The sequence below is a fragment of the Bos taurus genome, chromosome 4 (genome assembly GCF_002263795.3).
Source record: "Bos taurus isolate L1 Dominette 01449 registration number 42190680 breed Hereford chromosome 4, ARS-UCD2.0, whole genome shotgun sequence".
NCBI classification, from domain to species: Eukaryota; Metazoa; Chordata; class Mammalia; order Artiodactyla; family Bovidae; genus Bos; species Bos taurus.
Genome location: NC_037331.1, coordinates 32,345,675 through 32,361,872, shown reverse-complemented (window position 1 = coordinate 32,361,872; position 16,198 = coordinate 32,345,675). Strand labels below are relative to the sequence as shown.

The 16,198-nt window shown below is 40.0% G+C and overlaps 1 protein-coding gene across 3 annotated transcripts in view; it reads right to left on the bottom strand.

The window, feature by feature from the left end:
• SLC25A40 (solute carrier family 25, member 40) overlaps nucleotides 1-16,198 on the bottom strand; it is an 80,326-nt gene that overhangs the window by 33,695 nt on the left and 30,433 nt on the right. Inside the window, exon 2 of one of the 3 annotated variants that reach the window (XM_059885733.1) lies at nucleotides 1,840-16,198. This exon is cut by the window's right edge and continues 23,855 nt beyond it. The gene's annotated coding sequence lies outside the window, so the exon portion shown is untranslated. 3 annotated transcript variants of the gene reach the window in all.

Here is a 16,198-nt window from a genome sequence, read left to right as displayed (position 1 = left end):
TGAGTTACAAGCTGGAATCAAGATTACCAGAAATATCAACAACCTCAGACATGCGGATGATACCACTCTAATGAGAGAAACCAAAGAAGAACTTAAGAACCTCTTCATAAGGGTGAAAGAGGAGAGTGAAAAAGCCAGCTTACAACTAAATATTGAAAAAAAAAAAACTAAGATCATGGCATCTGGTTCAATCACTTCATGGTAAATAGAAGGGGAAAAGGTGGAAGCAGTGACAGATTTTCCTCTTCTTGGGCTCTAAAATCACTGCAGATGGTGACTGCAGCTGTGAAATTAGAACACAACTGCTTCTTGGCAGAAAAGCTATGACAAACCTGTGTTAAAAAGCAAAGACATCACTTTGCAGACAAAGGTCCGTATAGTCAAAGCTATGGTCTTTCCAATAGTTACATATGGTTGTAAAAACTGGACCATAAAGAAGGCAGAGCATTGAAGAATGGATGCTTTTGAACTGTGGTACTGGAGAAGACTCTTGCGAGTCCCTTGGACAGCAAGGTCAAACCAGTCAATCCTAAAGAAAATCAACCCTGAATATTCACTGGAAGGAATGATGCTGAAGCTCCAATACTTTGGCCATCTGATGAGAAGAGCCGACTCATTGGAAAAGACCCTGATGCTAGGAAAGACTGAGGGCAGGAGAAGAGGGAGACAGAGGATGAGATAGTTGAATGGACGATGGACTGACTCAGTGGATGGACCCAGTGGACATGAGTTTAAATAAACTCCTGGAGATAGTGAAGGACAGGGAAGCCTGGCATGCTGCAGTCCATGGGCTTGCAAAGTTAGACATGACTAAGCGACTGAACAAGAAGTATCAAGTGACAACCTTGGGATTTTGATTTCATCTGCTTGATGATTAGTCACGCTCAGTGTCTTTTCACATACTGTTGGTCATTTGTACCTCATCTTTGAAAAATGTCTATTAAGGTCTTCTATCCATTTTTAAATCAAATTATTTGTTTTTTAAGCTGCAGGTGCTTCACAAATATTTTGGATACTGCTGCTGCTGCTGCTAAGTCACTTCAGTCGTGTCCGACTCTGTGCGACCCCATAGACGGCAGCCCACAAGGCTCCCCCGTCCCTGAGATTCTCCAGGCAAGAACACTGGAGTGGGTTGCCATTGCCTTCTCCAATGCAGGAAGGTGAAAAGTGAAAGCGAAGTCGCTGAGTCTTGACTCTTAGCGACCCCATGGACTGCAGCCTACCAGGCTCCTCCATCCATGGGATTTTCCAGGCAAGAGTACTGGAGTGGGGTGCCATTGGATACTAGACCCTTAATAGATATATTGTTTGTAAATATTTTTCTCCCATTCTATAGACTGTCCTTTTACCAGTTTACTGCCTTTGGTGTATAGAAACTTTTCAGTTTAATATACTTTCATTTTTATTGTTGTTTCTCATGTCACATCCAAGAAATCACTGCCAAGATAAATGCTACGAAGCTGCTATCCTGTTTTCTTCCAGGAGTTTTTATATTTGGGGCCTCATGCTTAAATCTTAATCCATTCTGAGTTGATTTTGTATATGGTATAAGGAAAAGGTCAAAGTTCTTAATGTAGCCAAATTTATTGATCTTTTCCTTTATAGATAACTTTTTTGTGCTTTCTTTAAACAATCTTTCCCTACTCAAATGTCCAAAACATATTCATCTATATTTCTCCCTAAAAGTTTTAAACTTTTGCTATCACCAAATTTTAAGTCCTTAATCCATGACTGAGTGACTAAACTTTCACCTTCAATCCATGCAGAAGTATTTTAATAGCATGTGAAGCAGTGATCCAATTTCACTTTTTTCCATGTTAAAACAGATAACCACTTTACCCAGCTCCAAACATTAAATCCCTCTGGGACTTCCCCGGTCGTCCAGTGGTTAAGACTTTGTCTTCCAATGCAGGGGGTACAGGTTCAATCCCTGGTCAGGAAGCAAGGATCCCCTAGGCCTCAGGGCCAAAACACGGAAAGATAAAAGCAATATTGTAACAGACTCCAAAAAGACTTTAAAAGTGGTCCATGTCAAAAAAAAATATATTAAAAAAATATTAAATCCTTCCTTTCTCCTTTAAACTGACATACTACTTGGTCAAAACTAAGTTTCATTTCAGTATGGAATTGCTTCCGGTCTCTCTATTCTATTTGCCAACTTATCCATCCTTAAACTGTAGCACACTGTATTATTATTATGTTCTAACAAGTCCTCATGTTTGGTAGAGTAAGTCTACCCTCTCTGTACCTCTTCTTCACAAGTGTCATGGTTACTCCTGGCCCTATGGTCCCTTCACAGAAGTTTAAAAACCATCTTACCATGTTCCTTGAAAAACCTCTTTGGGATTTTGACTCAAATTGAATTGAATCTACAGATAAAACTGGTGAGGATTTTAAGCATGAATACAGTCTATTCTTTCATTTCAGTTCAGTTTAGTCGCTCATTCGTGTCCGACTCTTTGCAACCCCATGAACTGCAGCACGCCAGGCTTCCCTGTCCATCACCAACTCCCAGAGCCTACTCAAACTCATGTCCATCCAGTCTGATGCCATCCAACCATCTCATCCTTTGTTGTCCCCTTATCTTCCCACCTTCAATCTTTCTCAGCATCAGGGTCTTTTCCAATGAGTCAGTTCTTCCCATCAGGTGGCCAAAGTGTTGGAGCTTCACTTTCAGCATCAGTCCTTCCAATGAATATTCAGGACTGATTTCCTTCAGGATTAACTGGTTTGATCTCCTTGCAGTTCCAAGGACTCTCAAGGGTTTTCTCCAACACCACAGATCAAAACCATCAGTTTTTCGGCACTCAGCTTTCTTCATAGTCCAACTCTCACATCCATACACAACTACTGGAAAAACCACAGCTTTGACTAGACAGACCTTTGTTTCATTTACTCCGATCTTAATGTTGTTCTGAGAAGATTTAAAATTTGTCCTACAGAGATATTGCATATTGTGGCAGATCTAGTTCTAGGTACCTGATAATCTCTACTACTAACATAAAACAGTGTCTTCCTTTTAATCACATGTTCTCTGTGCAGTCAGGCTTCCCAGATAGCTCAGTTGGTAAAGAACCTGCCTTCAAGGCAGGAGACCCCAGTTCGATTCCTGGGTTGGGAAGATCTGCTGGAGAAGGGATAGGCTACCCACTCCAGTATTCTTGGGCTTCCCTTGTGGCTCAGCTGGTAAAGAATCTGCCTGCAATGCAGGAGACCTGGGTTCGATCCCTGGGTTGCGAAGACCCCCCTGGAGAAGGGAAAGGCTACCCACTCCAGTATTCTGGCCTGGAGAATTCCATGGACTGTAGTCCATGGGGTCGTAAAGAGTGGGACATGACTGAGCGACTTTCCCTTGCTCTGTGCAGTTAGAACATGCAACTGATTTTTTTTATCTATTAAGCATGTATCCAGCCAATCTTGCTAAAAAAAAAAAAAAATCCTCTATTATTTTTAACTGTTGACTTATAGACTCTCGCTGAGTTTTTTATGTAAATGTGTATGCTATGCTGTGTTCAGTGGCTCAGTCATGTCTGACTCTTTGCAACTCCATAGACTATACATTGGTTCCTCTGTCAATGGAATTGTCCAGGCAAGAATACTGGAGTGGGTTGCCATTTCCTCCTCCAGGCAATCTTCCCAACCCCAAGGGGTGAAACTGCATCTCTTGCATCAGCAGGCGGGTTCTTTACCACTGTGCCATGTGAGAAGTCCATCAAAGTGCATATTTGTCTGCAAACAATGACTGATTTCCATCATTCCTAATCATCATGCTACCATCTTAATTTCCTTTTTGCATAGCTAAGATGTCTAATACAGTATTAGATAAATAGAGAAAATGAGTATATTTGTTCCATTTCTGAATTTTAAAAGAATTCTTCTAAGATTACCCATGAGAATGATGTTTGCTCTAGACTTTTTATCCATTTATTTTTAAACATTCTTCATCACATTAAGGAATTTTCTTTCCAATCCTAATTTGCTACAGACTTTCTTTTCCTTTCATTCTTTTTTCTTTACTAATGTAAAACTGATATAAAATTCCTAAGATTATTATAGTGACTTGATATATGTATATGCTGTGAAAAAGTACCTTCTATCTAATCAATCAGTACATCCATCACCTCACATATTTAGCAATATGTCTTTTAGTGAAAACATTTAAGTTCTACTTTCTTAGCACATGTCAGTTATACAACACAGTATTATCAATTATAGTCACCATATTTTACATGAGATCATCAAACTGTATTTCTCTTACAGCTGGAAAATTTCACCATTTACTAACCTCTCCCTATTTCCTCCACACCCTGGCCCCTGACAACCACTTTTCTACTCTGTTTCTGATTTTTTTAAGAGTCCACGTACAAGAGGTGCTATGCAGTCTTTGGGTTTCTCTTTCTGGCTTATTTCACTGGGCATAATGTCAAGGTCCATCAATGACGTCACAAATGGCAGAATCGCTTCTTCCTAGCTGAGTAACATTCTATTTATCTATATCACATGTTATTTTCTCTCTTCACAATTTTACTGAGGATTAACTGACATACAATGAACTGCATATAAGTAAAGCTTACAACATGAGTGTTGACCATCTGTGAAACTATCACTCATCAACAAAATGAACAGAAGTGGCGGGCCCATTCGTGTCCTTCTGCTCCTTTGCCGGTGCTACTTCCCAGCTCCCATCCCTGCACGGATGCAGCTGTGACCTGCTGTCACTACAGTTTAGTTAGAATTTCTGAAAATTCCACACGAATGGAATCACACAGTATGTATTAATTTTCTTTTGGCATCTTTCATTTACCCTAAGTCTTCTGACACTCATTTATGTATTGATACTTACTTCCTTTCTATTACTAAGTAGTATCCCACTGCATAAATATACTACAATTTCTTTATTCATTCCCTGGCTGATACAAATTTAGGTTGCTTCAAGATGGGGACTAGTACAAATAAAGGGGCTATGAATTATTCACATATAAATCTTAAGTAAATAAGGAGAAATAAAATGGCTGAATCAAACAGCAAATGCATGCTTAAATTCTTAAGAAACTGCAAACGTATTTTCCAAAGCAGTTTAATCATTTTATATTCCCACCAACATGTAAGGTCTGGTTGCTCCATATCCTTAAAACACTTGGTACAGTTATTTTTAAAAACTGTAATCATTTGAATAGCTGAGTAGTGATATCCCAATGTAGTAGTACTTTGCATTTTCCCAAGGAATAATGATGTTGTGCATCTTTTCAAAATATGCATAATTTTATTATTTGTTGAATAGTTGGAAAATTTCATGTATTTTTTTCGTGATGAAAAGGCTATCAATACTTTGTACATAAACAATCACCAACCTAATCACAAAAAAGTAATAACATATACTAAGCCAAAGAAAGTCTTCCCTGATGGCTCAGACAATAAAAAATCTGCCTGCAATGCAGGAGACCCAGGTTTGATCCCTGGGTTGGGAAGATCCCCAGGAGAAGGGAATGGCTACCCACTCCAATATTCTTGTCTGGAGAATTCCATGGACGGAGGAGGCTGGAGGGCTACAGTCCATGGGGTTGCAAACAGTCGGACACAACTGAGCGACCAACACACACAAGCCAAAGGAGAAGAGAAATCGTTATTGAGTTTTATAATTTGGGGCCACTTGAGTCACTACTTGTAACATAAGAGATACAATACTCTTCACTACATGCATGGGTTTCTCATAGCCACAAGTATTCAATTCTACAAATCACTATAAATTTTAAATGCATAAATACTCCATCTGGTAGTGGCTACTTCCATGAGGAATTTTAAACAGGCTATCTAACATTCATCCTTTAGATTATCCACAAGTATTAAACTACTCTTTTGCTACTGGGAAAAACAGACACACAATTTACCAAACAATTTACCACAATAAGCCTCATTCTAGTCATGAGACAGGTCTCAATGAATTTAACAGGATTTAAATAATATAAAATATGTTCTCTGACAAACTAGAAAAGAATAACAGAAAGGTATCTGGAAATCCCTAAATAACGGGAAGCTGAATAACACCCCTCCAAACATCTCATGTATCAAAGTAAAAATTAAAAAGCATTCTTACACTGAATAATGAAGTATTGAAGGTTTCCTTTTGATATCAAGCACATGATAAGAACATACATTTATCACTACCCCTACTTAATGTTTTATTAAAGTTCCTAGCCATCTAGATAAGCAAAAAGTACATATAAAGTTCATAAAGGAAAAAAAAATCAGTATTTCCAGATGACACAATTGTGAACACAGAAAACTTAAACTCATCATAGAATTATTAATAAGTTAGCAACGTTGCTAGCTATAAAAATCAATATGCTAGGCTTCCTGGTGGCTCAGTGGTACAGAGTCTGCCTGCCAAGGCAGGAGAGACAGGTTCAATCCCTGGTCCAGGAAGATCCCACATGCTGCAAGGCAAGCCTGTGCGCCACAACTACTGAGCCTGTGCTCCAGAGCCCAGGAGCTGCATCTACTGAGGTCACCTGCCACAAATACTGGAGCCTAAACACTCCAGAGCTTGTGCTCCACAAGAGAAGCCACCACACTGAGAGGGCCATGCACCCCACAACTAGAGAGCAGCCCCTGCTCATCGCAACTAGAGAAAAGCCTGTGCGGCCACAAAGACCCAGCACAGCCAAATAAATATTATTTTTAAAGTGTTAAAAATCATTTCTATATACCTGTAATACATAGAAAATAAAATTTAAAATAAACAGCATGTATAGGAGCATGGAAGAATTTCATGTACTCTGGGGATAAGTTTTACAAAATATTTTCAAGACATCTGTTTAAAAAACATAAAATTTCACCAACTAAAAGGTCTTTATGGGTGGAGTCCAGATGACAGAGCAGGAGGATGCTGAATTCACATCTTCTCAAAACCCGGGCACCTACCAGGGCTGCTGAGAGGCCTTGGACACCTAAGGGATGGGAGGAATTCCCAGGCGACTGGGTAGGATGATGGGGGGAAAGGGGGGAAAAGAAAAGTAGAGGCGGGATGGGAGCAGAAACCCTGAGGGGCAGCAGGAGGATGAGAGGGGTCACCACTCTCAGAGGGGCCCGCCCACAGAGCGAGGATTAGCAGGGATGGGAAGGGATTTGGGGAGACAGTGGACCAGAGGGGAATGTACCCAGCATCTCCCCCACCTACTCAACCACTGGCAAGCCTGCTGGGGTCTCGGGCCTGAATCTCCACCTTCTGGGGTCCCCTCCAGCCTAGAGGGTCCTGAGCCTAGCCCCCACCCCCGCCAAGGGCCTCTTCTAGCTGCTGGCCTCTTCAGCCTAAGCGCCTTCCTCCCCTAGGGCCTTCTCTGGCTTTTTCTGCTGTTGTAGTTTTGTTTTACTTTGTTGTTGTCGTCTCATTTTCATTTCTCCTAAAATATCTACTCTTTTTAAATTTTTTATTCTTTCTTACTGTTTTGCTCCTTTTTCTTTGTTGCCTACCCACCCTACCCCCCTGCATGGCATACAGGGGTCTCCATTCCTGGCCAGGCTTTGGGCCTGAGCTCCCATGGTGGGAGCACCAAGTCCAAACCACTAGACCAACAGAGAATCTAGAATCCCAGGGAATGTTAACTGGTGTGAGCTATCCCACAGATCCTCATCTTGGCACCAAGACTCAGCTCCATCCAACTGCATGCAAACTCCAGTGCTGGACACTGCAGCAAACAACCAGCAAGGGAAAAACAAAGCCCCATCCATCCAAAAAAAATGAGATGACAAAACAATATGGGACAGATGGGACAGACGAAGGAGCAAGGTAAAAACTTACAAGATCAAATAAATGACGAGGAAATAGACTACCTACCCAAAAAAGAATTCAGAGTATTGATAATAAACCTCAAAAGCAGAAGGGAGGCACAGATCAAGAAAACAGAAGAAATGTTTACCAAAGACCTAGAAGAACTAAAGAACAGTGGTGAACAACACAACAACTGAAAGAAAAAATACACTACAAGGAATTAATAACTGAAGGACAACTGAAGCAGAGAAAACGAGTAAGTGAGTTGGAAGACTGAATGGTGGAAATAATTGTTGAAGAGCAGAATAAAGGAAAAAAATGAAAAGAAATGAGGGGAGTCTCAGAGACCTCTGGGACAACATTAAATGCACCAACATTCAAATTACAGGGATCCCAGAAGAAGAGAAAGATAAAGAGTCAGAAAATATTTGAAGAGACTATAGTCAAAAACTTCCCTAACACAGGAAAGGAAATAGTCAACTAAGTCCAAGAAGCACAGGGTCTCATATAGGGTTAAACCCAAGGAGAAACATGCTGAGACACATATTAATCAAACTAACAAAAATTAAATTCAAAGAAAAAAATATTGAAAGCAGCAAGGGAAAAGCAACAAATAGCACACAAGGGAATTCCCATAAGGTTATCAACTGATTCTTCAACAGAAACTTGCAGGCCAGAAGGCAGTGGTGGAATATATTAAAAGTGATGAAAGAGGAAAGCCTACAACCAAGATTACTCTATCCAGCAAGGGTTTCATTCCTATTTAATAGAGAAATCAAAACCTTTACAGTCAAGCGAAACTGAACAGAATTCAGCAACGCCAAACCAGTTTAATAACAAATGCCAAAGGACCTTCTCTAAGAAGAAGAAAACTTCTCTAGGAAGAAGAAAAATAACCACAAAAACAAAGCCAAAACAATTAAGAAAATGGTAATAGGAACATACACATTGCTAAGTACCTTGAATGTAAATAGAATGACTGCTCCAACCAAAAGACACAGAGTGGCTGAAGAGATATAAAAACAAAACCTATATATATATCCTGTCTATAAGAGACCCACTTTAGACCTTGGGACACATATAAACTGAAAATGAGAAGACAAAAAAATATTCCATGCAAATGGAAATCGAAAGCTGGAGTGGCAATACTCGTATCAGATAACTAGACCTTAAAATAAAGGCTGTTTCAAGAGACAAGGAGGGTCACTACATAATGATCAAGGAATCAATACAAGACGATATATCAATTATATATATACATGCACCCAGCATAGGAGCACCTCAATACATAAGGCAAATACTAATAGTCGTAGAAGGGGAAATACAGCAACACAATAGTGGGGAATTTTAACACGCCACTTACACCAATGGACAAACCATGCAGTCAGAAAATAAATAAGGAAACACAAGCTTTAAATGGCACAACAAACCAGTCGGACTTAACTGACATTTACAGGACATTCTACCTAAAAGTGGCAAAACACACTTTCTTCTCAAGTGCATACAGAACACACTTTCTTCTCAAGTGCATACAGAACACTCTCCAGGAGAGATCACATCTTCATCCACAAATCAAGTGTTGGTAAATTTAAGAAAACTGAAATCATATCAAGCATCTCTTTTAACCACAATGCTGAGATTAGAAATCAGTAAGAAAAATAAACTGCAAAAAAAAAAAAAAAAATACAAACACATGGAAGCTAAGAACTACACCACTAAATAACCAAGAGATCACTAAAAGAAATATCAGAGGAAATCAAAAAAACATAGAAACAAATGACAATGAAAAACACAACTTAAAATCTACCGAACAAAGGAAAAGCAGTCCTAAGGGAAATTTGTAGCAACTCAATCTCATCTCAAGAAACAAGAAAAATCTCCAACAAACAATTGGGTGCTTCCCTGGTGGTCCAGTTGGCAAAGAATATGCCTACAATGTAGGAGACCTGGGTTCAATTCCTGGGTTGGAAGATTCCCTAGTGAAGGGAATGGCAACCCACTCCAGTGTTCTTGCCGGGAGAATTCCACAGACAGAGAAGCCTGGCAGGCTACAGTTCATGCAGTCTCAAAGAGTCAGACACCACTGAGCGACTAACACTTTCACTTTCAACCTTACACCTAAAGCAACTAGACAAAGATAGGAAAAACCCCTAAAGTTAGCAGAAGGAATAGGTCATAAAGACCAAAGCAGAAGTAAATGAAATAGAAATAAAGATCAATAAAACTAAAAGTTGGTTCTTTGGGAAGATAAAGTTGATAAACATTTGGCCAAGGTCATCAAGAAAAAAAAGGATAGGATTCAAATCAATAAACTCAGAAATGAAAAAGCAGAAATTACAACCCATGCCATGAAATACATAAGGGACTACTATAAGCAACTATATGCCAATAAAATGGACAACCTGAAATAAATGTACAAATTTTTAGTAAAGTACTATCTTCCAAGGCTGAACCTGGAAGAAATAGAAAGTATAAACAGATCAATCCGTAAGTAATGAAGTTAAAGCTGTAATTAAAAATCATTCAACAAATAAAAGTCCAGAACAGATGGCTACACAAGCAAATTCTGTTAAATATTTGGAGTAGAGCTAAACACCTATCCTTCCTATACTCTTCAAACAATTTCCAAAAAATCTGCAGAGGGAAGAACACTCCCAAACTGATTCTATGAGGCCACCATCACCCTGATACCAAAACCTGACAAAGATATCACACAAAAAAAGAAAACTAAAGACCAGTATCACCAATGAATACAGACACAAAGCTCCTCAACAAAATCCTACCAATCCAACAACACATTAAAAGGATTATACACCATGATGAACTGGGATTTATCCCAGAGAAGCAAAGATTCTTCAATATATGCAAAATCCATGTGATATACCAGACTAACAAACTGAAGAAAAAAATCCACATGATCATCTCAACAGATTCAGAAAGCATCTGTCAAAATTCAGCACCCATGTATCATAAAAACTCTCTAGGAAATGGGCACAGGGGAACCTACCTCAATATCATAAAGGCCATACTGACAAACCCACAGCACAGATCATTCTCAATGGTGAAAGATCAAAAGCATTTCCTATAAAATTAGGAATAGGACAAGGATATCCACTCTCGCCACTTTCATTCAACGTAGTTTTGGAAATCCTAGCCACGGCAATCCTAGAATAAAGAGAAATAAAAGGAATACAAACTGGAAAAGAAGAACTCAAACTCTCACCTTTTGCAGATGGCATGACACTATACAAAGAAAATTCTAAGGATGCCATTGGAAAACTGCTGCTGCTGCTGCTAAGTTGCTTCAGTCGTGTCCAACTGTGCGACCCCAGAGACAGCAGCCCACCAGGCTCCCCATCCCTGGGATTCTCCAGGCAAGAACACTGGAGTGGGTTGCCATTTCCTTCTCCAATGCATGAAAGTGAAAAGTGAAAGTGAAGTTACTCAGTCGTGTCCGACTCTTCGAGACCCCATGGACTGCAGCCTACCAGGCTCCTCCGTCCATGGGATTTTCCAAGCAAGAGTACTGGAGTGGGATGCCATTGCCTTCTCCTGAAAACTACTAGAGCTGATCAATGAATTTGGTTGCAGGATACAAAATTAATGCACAGAAATTCTTGCATTCCGATGCACTAACAATGAAAGATCACAAAGAGAAATTAAGGAAACAATCCCAATTATCACTACAACAAAAAGAATAAAACACCTATGGGGCCTCCTTTGTGTTCAGTAGTGAAGAATCCACCTATCAATTCAGGGGCTGTTGCTGCTGCTACTGCTAAGTCGCTTCACTCGTGTCCGACTCTGTGAGACCCCGTGGACGACAGCCCACCAGGCTCCTCCGTCCCTGGGACTCTCCAGGCAAGAGTACTGGAGTGGGTTGCCATTGTCTTCTACCAATTCAGGGGATATGGGTTCAGTCCCTGACCCAGGGGATCCCATAAACAACAACAACAAAAAGAATAACATCTAGGATCACACATAGTAATAGTCAATCAAAAGACACAGACTGGCTGGGTAGATACAAAAACAAGACCTGAATATATGCTGTCTACAAGAGACCCACTTCAGACCTAGGGACACTTACAGACTGAAAGTAAGGGGATGGGAGAAGGTATACTATGCAAATGGAAATCAAAAGAAAGCTGGGGTGGCAATACTCATATCAGACAAAACAGACTTTAAAACAAAGACTATTATAAGAAACCGGAGAAGGCAATAGCAACCCACTCCGGTACTCTTGCCTGGAAAATCCCATGGACGGAGGAGCCTGGTAGGCTGCAGTCCATGGGGTCGCTAGGAGTTGGACACAACTGAGCGACTTCACTTTCTCTTTTCACTTTCATGCACTGGAGAAGGAAATGGCAACCCACTCCAGTGTTCTTGCCTGGAGAATCCTGGTGGGCTGCCGTCTATGGGGTCACACAGAGTCGGACACGATTGAAGTGACTTAGCATTATAAGAAACAAAGGACACTACATAATGATTAAGTATTCGAGTCAAGAATACATAACAATCATAAATATACATATACACCCAACACAGGAACATCTCAACATGTAAAGCAAAAACTAACAACCATAAAGGGAGAAATCGACAGTAACATGATAATAGTGGGGGACTTTAACCCCACACTTACACCAATGGACAGATAATGGAGACAGAAAATAAATAAGGAAACACAAGCTTTAAATGACGTAACAGAGCAGAGAGATTTAATTGCTATTTATAGGACATTCTATCCAAAAACAGCAGGCTACACATTCATCTCAAGTGTACACAGAACATTCTCTAAGACAGACCACATGCTGGGCCACAAAGCGAGCCTTGATAAATTTAAGAAAAATGAAATCATATCAAGCATCTTTTCTGATCACAACATTATGAAATTAGAAATAAACTATAAGAAAATATCTATAAAAACACAAACACGTGGTGGCTAAACAATATGTTACTAAACAACCAATGGATCACTGAAAAAATAAAAAAGGAAATAAAAAAATACCTAGAGACAAATGAAAACGAAAGCACAACAGTAAAAAACCTATGCGATGCAGCAAAAGAAGCTCTAAGCGGGAAGTTTATGATGATACAATTTTACCTCAAGAAACAAGGAAAAAATCACAAATAAACAACCTCACCTTACACCTGCAGATAACAACTTAGTATAACCTAATGAAACTATGAGACATGCCGTGTAGGGCCACCCAAGATGGACAGGTCATGGTGGAGAATTCTGACAAAACATAGTCCATGGGAGAAGGGAATGGCAAACCACTTCAGCATTCTTGTCTTGAGAACCCCATGAACAGGATGAAAAAGCAAAAAGATAGGACACTGAAAGATGAACCCACCCTCCCAGGTCGGTAGGTGTCCAATATGCTACTGAAGTAAAAAAATAGTTCCAGAAGGAATGAAGAGGCTGAGCCAAAGTGGAAACAACGCCAGCTGTGGATGTGTCTGCTGCTGAAAGTCAAGTCTGATGCTGTAAAGAACAGCACTGCATAGGAACCTGAAAGGTTAGGTCCATGAATCAAGGTAAACTGGATATGGCTAAACAGGACACGGCAAGAGTGAACACTGACATTTTAGGAATCAGTGAACTAACATGGAGGGGAAAGGGCGAGTTTAACTCAGAGGACCATTATATCTACTACGGTGGGCAAGAATCCCTTAGAAGAAATGGAGTAGCCCTCACAGTCAACAAGAGAGTGCAAAATGCAGTATATGGATGCAATCTCAAAAATGACAGAATGATCTCGGTTAGTTTCCAAGGCAAACCATTCAGTATCACAGTAATCCAAGTCTGTGCTCCAACCACTAATGCTGAAGAAGCTGAATGGTTCTATGAAGACCTACAAGACCTTCTAGAACTAACACCAAAAAAGATGTCCTTTTCATCATAAGGGACTGGAATGCAAAAGGAAGAAGTCAAGAGATCCCTGGAGTAACAGGCAAATTTGGCCTTGGAGTACAAAATAAAGCAGGGCAAAGGCTAACAAAGTTTTGCCAAGAGAACGCACTGGTCATAGCAAACAGCCTTTTCTAACAACCCAAGAGACAACTCTACACATGGACATCCCCAGATAGTCAATACTGAAATTAGATTGATTATATCCTTTGCAGCCGAAGATGGAGAAGCTCTACACAGCCAGTAAAAACAAGACTGGGAGCTGACTGTGGCTCAGATCATGAGCTCCTTATTGCCAAATTCAGACTTAAATTGAGGAAACTAGGGAAAACCACAAGGCCATTCAAATATGACCTAAATCAAATCCTTTATGCTTACACAGTGGAAGTGACAAATAGATTCAAGGAATTAGATTTGATAGAGCGCCTGAAGAACTATGGATGGAGGTTTGTAACACTGTAAAGGAGGCGGTGATCAAAACCATCCTCAAGAAAAAGAAATGCAAAAATGCAAAATGGTTGTCTGAGGAGGGCTTACAAATAGCTGAGAAAAGAAGAAAAGTGAAAGACAAAAGAAGAAAAGGAAAGATAAATCCATCTGAACGCAGAGTTCCAAAGGACAGCAAGGACAGATAAAGTCTTAAGCGAACAGTGCGAAGAAAGAGAGGGCAATAATAGAATGGGAAAGACTAGAGATCTCTTCAGGAACTTAGAGATAACAAGGGAACATTTCATGCAGAGATGGGTACACTAAAGGACAGAGACGGTATGGACCTAACAGAAGCAGAAGAGGTTAAGAAGAGGTGGCAAGAATACACAGAAGAACTGTACAAAAAAGGTCTTAATGACCTGTACTGCCACAATGTAGTAGATCACTCACCTAGAGCCAGACATCCTTAAGTGTGAAGTCAAATGAGTCTTAGGAAGCATTACTATGAACAAAGCTAGTGGAGGTGATGGAACTCCAGCTGAGCTACTTCACGTCCTAAAGGATGATGCTGTTAAAGTGCTGTTAAAGTGCCAACAAATGCAGAAAACTCAGCAGTGGTCACAGGACTGGAAAAGGTCAGTTTTCCTTCCAATCCCAAAGAAGGACAATGCCAAAGAATGTTCAAACTACTGCACAACTACACTCATTTCACATGCTAGCAAGGTAATGTTCAAATCCTTCAAGCTAGGCTTCAACAGTATGTGAACCGAGAACTTCCAGATGTATAAGCTGGATTTAGAAAAGGTAGAGGAACCAGAGATCAAATTGCCAACATTCATTGGGTCACAGAAAAAGCAAGGGAATTCCAGAAAAACAGCTATTTCTGCTTCATTGACTACATGAAAGTTTTGACTGTGTGGATCACAACAAACTAGAAAATTCTTAGAGATGAGAATACCAGACCACCTTATCTGCCTCCTAAGAAACCTGTATGCAGGTCAAGAAGCAACATTTAGAACCAGACATGGAACATACGACTGGTTCAAAATTGGGAAAGGAATATGTCAAGGCTGTATATTGTCACCCTGCTTATTTAACTTATATGCAGAGTACATCATGGTAAATGCCACGCTAGATGAAGGTGAAGGTAGAAACAAGATTGCAAGGAGAAATATCAATAACCTCAGATATGCAGATGACACCACCCTTATGGCAGAAAGTGAAGAGGAAATAAAGAGCCTCTTGATGGAAGTGAAAAAGGAGAGTGAAAAAGCTGGCTTAAAAGTCAACATTCACAAAACTGATATCATGGCATCTGGTCCCATCACTTCTTGGCAAATAGAAGGGGAAAAAATGGAAACAGCAACAGACTATTTTCTTGGGCTCCAAAATCATTGCAGACAGTGACTTCAGCCGTGAAATTAGGACACTTGCTCCTTGGAAGACAAGCTATGACAAACCTAGGCAATGTATTAAAAAGCAAAGACATCATTTTGCCAACAAAGGTCTATATAGTCAAGACTATGGTTTTTCCAGTAGTCATGTACGGATGTGAGTGTTGGACCATAAAGAAAGCTGAGTGCTGAAGAATTGATGCTTTTGAACTGCGGTGCTAGAGAAAGACTCTTGAGAGTCCCTTGGACAGCAATGAAATCAAACCAGCCAATCCTAAAGGAAATCAGCCCTGATTCATTCATTGAACTGATGCTAAAGTTCTAATACTTTGGCCATCTGATGCAAAGAGTTGACTCACTGGAAAAAGACCCTGATGCTGGGAAAGACTGAAGGCAGGAGATTATGACAGAGGATGAGATGGTTGGATAGCATCACCATTTCAATGGACATGAGTTTGAACAAACTCTGGGAGTTACTGAAGGACTGGAAGCCTGGCATGGTGCTGTCTGTGGGGTTGCAAAGAGTGGGACATGACTGAGTGGCTAATAAAACAACAAATACACCTAAAACAACTAGAGAAAGAAGAATAAAACCTAAAGTTAGTATAAGGAAAGAAATCATAAATATCAGAGCAGAAATAAATGGAATAGAGACAAAGAAAACAACTGGAAAGATCAAAGAAACTAAAAGCAGGT